Source organism: Thamnophis sirtalis, unplaced genomic scaffold (genome assembly GCF_051295495.1).
Source record: "Thamnophis sirtalis isolate CommonGarterSnake01/CBP01778 unplaced genomic scaffold, rThaSir2_p1.2 scaffold_6, whole genome shotgun sequence".
NCBI classification, from domain to species: Eukaryota; Metazoa; Chordata; class Lepidosauria; order Squamata; family Natricidae; genus Thamnophis; species Thamnophis sirtalis.
In genome coordinates, this window is record NW_028261386.1 from 12669123 (window position 1) to 12679894 (window position 10772).

Consider the following 10772-nt stretch of genomic DNA (forward strand, 5'->3'; position numbering starts at 1 on the left):
TAATTTTTTGTGTGTCTCCATGTCTGTTTGTTTGTGCCTTTGAATTAGTCCTTGACTTCTGAAGATTGCCTAGACTACTTACTGCAGTTTTCTTGGCAAGGTTTTTCAGAAGTGGTTTGTCATTGCCTCCTTCCAAGGGCTGCAAGAACGAATTGCCCAACGTCATCCAACTAGCTTTGTGCTTAGGACAGGACTAAAACTCACATAGGCTGATACCTTAAGCACTATACTAAACTGGCTTTCAGCCCAAGGATTTGGGGCACATCAATATTTAAACAGAGTTTGTGGAATGAACAAATTTCTTAGGAAAAAGATAAAGGGCCAGATGTCCAGAAACTAAAAAGTATTATTTCAGAATTCTGAAAGTAAACAGAAAACCTCAAAACCTATCTGATCTTCTAATAGCAAAATTTATGCTCCATTCCAGAACAGAAAAAGATTTGGAATGCCCCTTCTCTATTTGGATTTAGAGCATTGAAGCAACATGTATTAAAGTATCAAGGACTACACTGAAGTAGTACAAAAAGAAAAAAAATGAGGATAAAATCCAATTAGTCAAGTGCATTCTTCAGAAGAGTTTTTTTCTTTAAAAAAAACCCTGCTCTAACTAAACCTATATGTGTTCCCTAACATCACAAAAATAAATCTTTATTCAAAGCATACTGCTTTCATTGATGTTAGGTAGGGGGAGGGTATCATGACAAAATTCAAAGGTTTATCTTCAACCAGATAGGGGAAAGGGAGAGAAAGAAAGAGAAGGATCAGAACAAAAACAAATTAGTACTACTCATCCCTTGTATTTCTGGCAAGGTAAAGAAGAAGATCAGCTTTGTTTAAAGTAAGTCATTTCCCATTATCAGCATTAATTTGGAGAAGTACAAAGTCAAACACTACCAGCAGTAATGCTCCTTTATCTGCAGGCTTGGAGAAAAATGAAAGGGAAATGAGGGAAGTGTGATTAGCTCTAAATTTTCAGCATGAAAAGATCAAGATCATACACAAGCAAGAAGTAGCAATTGGATTTCTGAAGAGAAATGCAAAATGGTGCCAGCAGAAAACAAAAGTTACCATGGAAGCAGGAATGAAAATTTGGGCAACAATATCTATATAAACTGGCATAGATTGTGGTGGGGTAGCAAAGGTTTCATTCAGAGGCTTTTCCTAAATACAGCAATAAAAGGAAAAGATATACAGGTAATCCTCAACATATGACTACAATTGAGCCCAGAAGTTATGTTGCTAAGTCAGAAATTTGTTAAGTGAGTTTTGCTCATTTTACACTTTTTCTTGCCACATTTGTCAAGTGAAATACTACAGTTAATACAATACAATACAATAGCACAGTTTGAAAGGACCGTGGATGTTTTCTAGTCCATCCCCGTCTAGACAAATGGCTATCCAACATCATCTTAAAGACTTCCAGTGTTGGAGCATTCACAACTTCTGGAGGCAAGCTGTTCCACTGATTAATTGTTCTGTCAAGAAATTTCTCCTCAGTTCTAAGATGCTTATCTCCTTGATTAGTTTCCACCCACTGCTTCTTGTTCTACCTTCAGGTGCTTTGGAGAATAGTTTGACTCCCTCTTCTTTGTGGCAACCCCTGAGATATTGGAACACTGCCATCATGTCTCCCCATGTCCTTCTTTTCATTAAACTACACATACCCAGTTCCTGCAAGCATTCTTCATGTTTTAGTCTCCAATCCCCTAATCATCTTTGTTGCTCTTCTTTGTTGCTCTTGTTAAAATTAGTAACATGATTTAAGTGAATCTGGTTTCCCCATTGACTTCTCTTGTCACATGACCCCGGGACACTGCAACTGTCATAAACGTGAATCACTTGTCAAGTATCCAAATGTAAATCATGTAATCTTGAGGATGCTGCAATGGTCATGTGTGAAAAATGTTCATGCCACTTTTTTCAGTGCTGTTGTAACTTCAAATGGTCACTACGTGAACTGTTGTAAGTTGAGTACTACCTGTACCATGATTCATTAAAAGATTTGAGGACTGGAGGAATTCTGGGTGGAAAGGCCCATTCTGATATTATATAATTTCTAATTAAATCCACAGCCAAGGAAAAAAAACACAAAAGGTTCCACTCAAACATTATAAAAAGGAAAGAAACAAAGATGCGCATGAATCTCCCAAATTGGAAATAGGTTAAGGGCAACTACAAAGCTATTTAGAGAATTGGGAATAATATATGTGGAAAATGACTTATTTCTGAATGATTATTTATAGGCTATCTATATAATCAGGTAGTATCTATGGAACTATGCCTGTATATATTTACAATACCACTTTCTGCCAATAAGCTGACAAATTTTTAAAGAATTGACTTCTAGGAACTGAGAAAAGGAGTATCATATTACTTATCTCTTTCCATCCTACATATATGGGAAAAAGCTTGCCATATTAAGAAAAACAATGTAAAGGGAAGACAGTAGAAAAAAGAAAATATGGACAACTGAGAGGGGATATGAATTATTCCTATTTAATTATTTATTTAGTGTTCTGCTTTCTGAACTACACCACTAAAGAAGCTTACAAGGGCCCACATTTATGATTCATTCCTATCCAAAACTGGTAATTTTTGTTTAAAATACATTAAAACTCTTACATTTAAAAACCAAGATGATTACAAAAATTGAATTGGTCCCCTCTACTTTTGAGAAAGGAAACAAGATGGGAAAGAGGCTTTCATCTGGCCACTGTAAATAAGTGTGTTAAAAAGAGACAAATACACAGGGAAATAAATGTTGCAGATTTGTTCTTTTCCTCTTGTCTTGGGGAAATATATGTGGAAGACTTCATATTCAAATATTCTCTTTTCAGTCAGTTTTAAAAAGAAAATAGTAAAGGACCACTAAACCACAATTCATGGTAAATGGTTAGCAATACCACCCCTTTTATCTAAAATGAAAATGCTTCATTGGCCCTTTCTCAAAATAGGTGTTCAGCTTCCCTTTGGAAAGTTGGCTGAAGAAGCCTTCTCTGGACAAGAGAAGAAGAGTTTGAAGAAAATTCATTAAAAATGTCTCCCCTTCTCCTGTCCCTAAAGTGAAAGGGCCAACATGATAGTAAAAATAGCATAATACTAAGAGTTAGCCCCTCAACCAAATTGGTCACAAAAATTCTGCTACAATAAGGAAAGTGGAGGTGGAGATTAAAGGAATGAGAAAAAGTAAACACTATCTCCTCCAGTTCATGTCAAGATTTTTTTACCCAACTCTCAAGATATATCTTTTTCCATATAGAAAGAGTTCAGTCTACTGGTTAAGGCAACAGGCTACAAACCAGATTGTTGAGTTCTAGTCCCACCTTAGTCATAAAAGCTGCCTTTGGGCCACTCACTCTCTCTCAGCCCAACTCACTTCACAGGATTGTTGTGGGAAAAATAGAAGGAAAGAGTACTGTGTACATTTTCTGCCTTGAGTTATTTATAGACATAATAGTTGTGGAATATAAATAAAAAGGGGGAGTACGTCTTATACTCTGAAAAATATGGTAAATAAAAAATAAGTAAGGAAGTTTACCCCTTATTAACAGAAACTTAGGTTTGTGAAAGAAAAATAGAATAATTTTCCAGCACCTGTTTTTCAGGGGATACCTTGTTAATTTTCCAGAGGGTACCTCAATAGTTATAATAGTCTTAATTGTGTTTGCTTGCTTCTAATAAGGCATATACTTTGTATCAAATACTTTTTGATGCAAATGCACTATTATCAATTACAATCATTAGGCCATTGGGGGAGCTCCTCAGTCAATTTTTCTGAGTTTACCTTAACTCCTTTCCAAAGGGACAGTTTCTGAATAATTTAATTATTAGCACTAATTAAAAAAATTATCTTTACCTCTATCCCCAACTTTCAGAAAGAAAAGCTTACTGATTCTGTTTGAAATCCTTGCAAGTTTTATGCTATATTTCCAGAAAGGATAGGAGTTGAAACTTTTCAAAACATTCCCCTTTCTGAACAGCATCAGTGGAAGAAAAGTTAATTTTATTTAATTAATTTACTTAACAGCATGAATCTGCTCAATGGAAAATACAGCTGGTAAAAAGTATGAGGGAAAGAAACATTAAGTCTACAATATTTTTAAACACACTTACAACCTTTTTTAGTGGAAAAGCAGGAGAAATTGATTGCATTTCTAAGAAGGAATATACCTTTTCCCACTCTCTCAAAAGCGATCAAATGAAAAGGGGAGAAGGGTTGAGAGGACCAACAAAACACCTACAGTCACCGCGGTGAGGAGTCATGAAAATCCTCAGATTAAGCTAAGAAAAATCGGCACGAAAAGCAGCAAGGGCGACATTCGTTTTCCAAGAAGGGGCTTTGGGGGGGGGGGGTTGAGGGGGAAAGGGAGGATATTTAAAATAAAATAAAATAAAGTGGAGCAAACCTTTCCCCCACCGAAATAGGCAGAAGTGTGGGAAGGAAAGTGAGAGGCACAAGAAGGGGGAACGATAATAAGGATGATAGCGATCATTAGGCAGAAATGAATTAAAATGAATTGTGCCGCCTCCCCCAACGGAGCCTGTTGTGAGGTAAAAAGAGCCAATTAAGTTTCTCGCACCCCCCCCCCGCCAACAGCGCGAGGGAGGGGTTCTTCCCCCCCCTTCACGCGCCTACGGAAAAATGTGAGGAAGTGCCCCTTCGCCCCCCCCCGCTCTCTCCCCCCACATGAGGGTGAGGAGGGGGAGCGTGAGGAGAAAGAAGTCGCTCGTTCCCCGAGACCCCCCTCCCGAACTCTTCCCCTCCCCCACTCACTCGTCGCTCCGGAGTCGCGGGGGGGGAGGAGGGGGGAGTAGCCCGTCCCCGTCCCTCCGCGCTTCCACCCTCACGAAAACAATGCAGGCCGTTCGGCTGAAGGCTCCCGGGGTCTGGCCGATTCGGCTCTCCCGCGCTCGGCTTGCTTCTTCGATCCTCAAGTCTCGGGCGGCGCGCGGGCCTCAGCTCAACGGCTCACCCTGAACCCAGAACCGAGCAGAAGGTGGGGGGGAGGGGGGAGGAGGAGGAGGCTGAATAGGGCGAGGGTGGTCTTTTTTTTCTCCTTCTCGTCCACCAACCCGCCTCTGCGCATGCGTCTTCTCCGCGGGGTTACTTCGGGCAACGTAGTTCTGCCTCAGCCCCTCCGAGCGGCGGGGAGGGAAAAGGAGGACTACCACTCCCAGAAAGCCCCGCGCACGGGCCGTGCTTGGAAAGGCTACGCTGGCCTCTTTTTCTTTAGGACCAGAGAGTCAATGAGGAGTGGGAGGGTGGGAAAAACATGGCTGTGCATAGCTTGAAGCGGCTGCGTGGGGGGAGGGGGGGAGAGAAGGAGGTGACTGGGGAAGAGACAACCGTGGCTGAGGAAAGACTACTGTAGCCCTGGCAGCCGAGTAGACCTGCTAAGGCCTTTTGCAGCTCCTTCCCACGGGAAGAACGCCTTGCAAGACAAGAAAGGCGCGGGTGCAAGCAAGGAAAGGAGCGGGGAAGGGTCTGCAGACCCACCACCACCTTGGACGTTTTAAAAACCTTTGCGGGATGGCCAACTCTGTAAGGGGGGTGCATAAGCGCACCAACGTGCCTACCGTCCCTGTCCTAATGTTCCCTTTTATTCGTATCCATTTCATGTATTCAAATCATATTTATACTCATGTATGCTATCTAATACATGCTTGAGGAAATAAATAAATAAAAATAAACACACACCACACACGCGCATCCTTTGCACACCTTGTTTGTGAGGTGAAGAAGGACATGGCAGACGAGCGCGCCTACAGAGAGACATAGGTGTCCCACCCGCTTCTCGCTGCACAATGAGGGGGAAATCTTGCTGCGGAGGCTGGAGATTTGGCAAGGGAGAGGAAGCCCTCAGAAAAGAGGCACGTCCTCCATGGATTCTGAGGACCGGCAGGATCACCTTTTTCCCTCGCTGATTAGCGTTGCTCTTAATAAGAACGACAAGGGGCAGCCACAGTAGTGTTTTGCCCCATCTCTGAACTATCGTCGATTTATGGAAAACATGAAAATAAATCCGAGCATATTTCAAAACAAAAACACTCCCCAAGTACAGAATTTTTCTCCCAAGGTCATGGGAACTGCAATTTAGACCTACTATATTTAGTTTTTTGGAATGATCATTTTACCTTACACTTCAAGAAGTCGCCCGTAGAAAATGTGAACGACTGCAGTTCTACTATGCTTTCTACAACATTTATCTTCTTTCCAAATATAAGTTAGATAAATACATAATATTTTGTGTTCTGTTTAAAATAAGATAAAGAGTGGCACCTTGATTTGAAAACAAGACATCAGATTGCGGGCTGTTACTCTGCTTCATATTAAAGCAGCGTTAACATAATGAAGTAATTGTTTCAAGCGTAACTCCACCCTAATAATATACTGTAGTGTGATAGTATTGATTTCAATAATGAACAATTACTATGCGTGTGTTTCTATAATAATTAATTTATAATAATCATTTATAATAAAGCTTGTATGTATCATCTTTCTAATGTATTCTGGCAGGTGTTTGTATCCCTTACACTTAATATTTACAATTAGTAATATTTTTTTAACAATTGTTGGAAGTTAGCACTCCCCCCTCCCCTCGTAGAAAAAAATATCCTAGGAAATATTGAAAAGGCAGAATATTATATTTCCCTGGATCAGAAATGGAGAAACAAGTTTTAGGCAGGAAACTGATTCTCTCTATGAGGAGCCCCCACTTTCTTTAATGGGCCATTAAATAGCCCCTTAATGGGCCATTAAAATGCCCCAGCCAGTCTATTCTACATAACAATGAGTTTCCTCCCTTCAGCTCCAGGGGGATGGGATTAAGGCATGATAGTATTCGCCCTTTACCCATCTCACCACAGGGCACCTGGGAAAAAGCAATGCTCAACCAAACTTGGACTCAAGACAGCCGACAGAGTTCCCCTGCATGGCCCCATAGGAGTCTGACAACCAATCAGAATACATTTCTTACACAGGAACAGGAAACAGAGAGGTGGGACTGAACACAGTATAAAAAACCCAGCAAGCCCTTTCTTCGCTTCTTCACCGAACATTGAAGCATGTGATCCCCTTTTCTGTTCAGGACTCAAGCCATGCGGTCCTGTCCACCATCTTTCCAAGCAGCCTTCGTGTCTCGAGTGGCTTTTCCCCCACTTTGAGCCGAACCCAGAAGGACATTTCTTCCAACAAAATAAAATAAATGGTATTCTGACTTAGCCAAATCTTCTGTACCAATCTGCTGACTGAATTTGTCTTTTAATTTCATGTGGGTTGACCTTGTAAAAATTAAAAGTATATTCAGACTGTGAAATCAGAACTTTTATCTGGTCTGTCACACCTGTCATCTTTTATCTTTCATTTGTTTTATTGTCATTTCTTTGATTGCTATGAGTTGCCCAGAAGTCACCATACTAGTTTAATACATTATTATGATGGTTGGTCACACAATCAGCCAGATGTTTAGACTGGATTTAGCATTTTTATCCACCTATCCAGTCCTTCCAAAGGACCGGGAATAGGCAGATGTTGTTTGATGGTGTAGGACAGGGGTGTCAAACTCAAGGCCTGGGGGCTGGATCCAGTCCTCAGGGTGCTTAGATCTGGTCCACGGGCCACCACCCTGGAAACAGTAAAGGACTGGCCTATGGTGCCTCTGCCAGTAAAAACAGAGCTTGGGAGGACCGCACACGCTTCTCCTGAGCTCCTTTTTTACTGGCAGAGGCCATCGCAGCTTAAAATGGAGCTCGGGAACCTGTTTTCGCTGGCAGAGCGCTTGGGCCACCACAGGCACCCCTAACATGAGTGGCATTGAGCTGGCCACGCCCACCCCATCCCCAGGAGGTCAAACACAACCCTGAGGCATCCCTCAATTAAATTGGCACTACCTTTGCTTTCTTTTGTCAGAATTGTTTTATTTCTACTTGCAGGTTTTTGTATTTTGTTATCTTCTCCAGTTCTTTCTCTTCTATTCTGCTATCTCCAGTGCAGCTTTTGTAACACTGGTGTTACACAGGTGGGACCTCCAGAACTGTATGTGCTGCTGCGTTCTGATCCAATTGTAGCTTCCAAATACTTTTCGAGGATAGCCCCATATAGAGCATGCTGCAATATAATCCAAGTGGAAGGTGACCAGGACGTGAGTGACTGAGCATATGGCCTCACAATCCAGAAAAGGGTGCAATTGGCGCACTATGTGAAGTTGTGCAAAGGCTCTCCTAGCCACAATAGCCAAATTAGTTTCAGAAATAAGAATGGCAAGCAAGAAAAGGATTTTGCATAGAAATTGTTTTTGGACCTATAATAACAGCCGTATCTATTTTGAGCATCCTACCGTGATTATATTCATGGTCATGGACCCTTACGATTTGTAGTATATTATTTTTTAGGAAATAACATTTTGATCCTTTTTTCTCTTGCTAATTTGGTGCTATGGGGCAATACAGATCTCATAATTAATTTTTAAAAAACTGTACACACTATTAACACCATCTATTGATATACCAGTTTAGACCATACAGACTCAGCCACACTTTGACATTCACACTCTCCATACATCCCTGGATACAGCTCAATTCCCTTTTAGCAAAGCTGCTATATCTACTGCTTTCCTGTGTCCTGAGAGTCAGAGCTGATCCAATGCAGGAAAAAATGAATTTTTATTTTGATCTGCATCTTGGCTTGTCCTGGAGAAAACCCCAGCACTTCAAATATATTCAGCTACCTGTACCCTGTTTATTAACTCCAGTCAATGAATTAAACTCTATGGACATCTTTTTTTGTAATGGAATTACTTGGCTTGCTGCAAAGGTTGGAATCTATTGACATGTCATTGTGAGCTTAGCAAACTGTTGACAGCGAGGCCTGGTAATCTGTTGTCCTCCTGTGGTTTTGAATAGTGTTATATTGCATATCCCGGATCTGTTGTCCTCCTGTGGTTTTGGATTTAGAGTCTTTCCTGATACATTTTTTTTTCAAAAAGAGCCAAACAACAAGTTATGATTAGCTTCATTGTAAATCAGTGTTTCCTTTCGCCATTTTAAGATGTTGGAGTTCAAATCCACACATCTTAAAATGGCGAAGGTTGGGAAACCCTGATTTACAATGTAGCTAATCATAACATGTTGTTTGGTTCTTTTTGAAACAAGAACTGGTTGGTTCAAAGCTCTTGTTTAGCCAAAACACCTTTCGAAATTCTTGACTTTCTGTGACAGAAATTTATATACAGTATATAAATACACAAAGAGAGAGAGAGGGAGGGAGGGAGGGAGGGAGAGAGATTGAGAGAGAGAGAGAGAGAGAGAGAGAGAGAGAGTGAGAAAGACCATTAATGATTTCAAAATGGTCTTCATTATAGTCCATTACAGGTGTGGGGATTGGAGGGACACCAATTGAACTGTCATGATTATAAAGACCATTTGGGAACTTCTGTCAGAAATGCAGCATCCCTGCTTTGCTTAGCACAGGGTGTTCAACCTTGGCAACTGTTTAAGACTTGTGGACTTCTTCAACATCCAGAATTCAACAGCCGGCATGCCTGGCTGGGAAAGTTTGGTAGTTAAAAATCCATAGGTCTTAAAAGTTGCCAAAAATGGAAACCTTAAGCTTAGACTGAGAAAACCTTGCAGAGAATAATGAAGATTGTCTGCTGTTTTGTGTGACATTTGTATCACTGGTAGTCTTCAATGTTCACTCACTCAGCAACCATTTCAAGTTACGATGGCATTGAAAAAATGGACTTGTAACCAGTCCTTGAACTTTTGACCATTGCAGAGACCCCTCTGGGTGAGACCAGGCTTAATAGCAGTGCCTGTGAGAGGGCTCATGGAGTCTTAGTGGACAACCAGCTAAATATGAGCCAGCAGTGTTCAGCAGTAGCCAAAAAGGCCAATGCAATCCTAAATTGCATTAACAGAGGGATACAATCAAGATCAAATGAGGTACTAATACCACTCTATAAAGCCATAGAAAGACCACACTTGGAATATTGCATCCAGTTTTGGTCACCACGCTTATAAAAAAGATGTTGAGACTCTAGAAAAAGTGTAGAGAAGAGCAAACAAGATGATTAGGGGACTGGAGACTAAAACATATGAAGAACGGTTGCAGGAACTGGGCATGGCTAGTCTAGTGAAGAGAAGGACCAGGGGAGACATGATAGCAGTCTTCTAATATTTGAGGGGCTGCCACAGAGAGGAAGGGGTCAAGCTATTTTCCAAGGCCAGACAAGGAATAATCAATGTAAACTGATCAAGGAGACATTCAACCTAGAAATAAGGAGAAATTTTCTGACAATGAGAGCAATCAACCTTCGGAACTTATGGGAGCTTCATCACTGGAGGCTTTCAAGAAGAGACTGGATTGCCATCTGTCAGAAATTGTAGGAAGTTATCACCCAGCCCTCTCCCAGAAAAATGAAATATTCTAGGAAATATTGAAAAGGCAGAATATTAGCTTTCCCTGGGTATGAAAAGGAAGAAACATGTTTTAAATTGAGAATAGCTCCCTGTAGCTTCCTGCCCCCACCCTCTTTGTCAATGGGCCATTAAGAAGGCCAAGCCAGTCCTTTACATAATAGTTCTCCCCTTCAGCTCCAGGGGGATGGGATTAAGGCATGATAATATTGGCCCTTTACCCAACTCACCACATGGCATCTGAGAACTCAACCAAACCTGGACTCAAAACGCAGCCTAGAGAGTTGCCCCTGCATGGCCCCATGGGAGTCTGACAACCAATCAGAATACAAGCTCAAGATCAAAGGCCAGAGAGG

The 10772-nt window shown here is 41.3% G+C and overlaps 1 protein-coding gene across 6 annotated transcripts in view; it reads right to left on the reverse strand.

Annotated features, from left to right (window-relative positions):
• The window catches only part of GTF2I (general transcription factor IIi), a 69898-nt gene extending 64827 nt beyond the window's left edge, over positions 1-5071 (reverse strand). For 3 of the 6 annotated variants that reach the window (XM_087717207.1, XM_087717206.1, XM_087717204.1), the window contains exon 1: positions 4775-5070. The gene's annotated coding sequence lies outside the window, so the exon portion shown is untranslated. Of the gene's footprint in view, positions 1-4774 lie in introns of all 6 variants that reach the window. The other 3 variants (XM_087717203.1, XM_087717202.1, XM_087717208.1) reach the window with 2 other exon arrangements.
• Positions 5072-10772: the final 5701 nt, after the last annotated feature.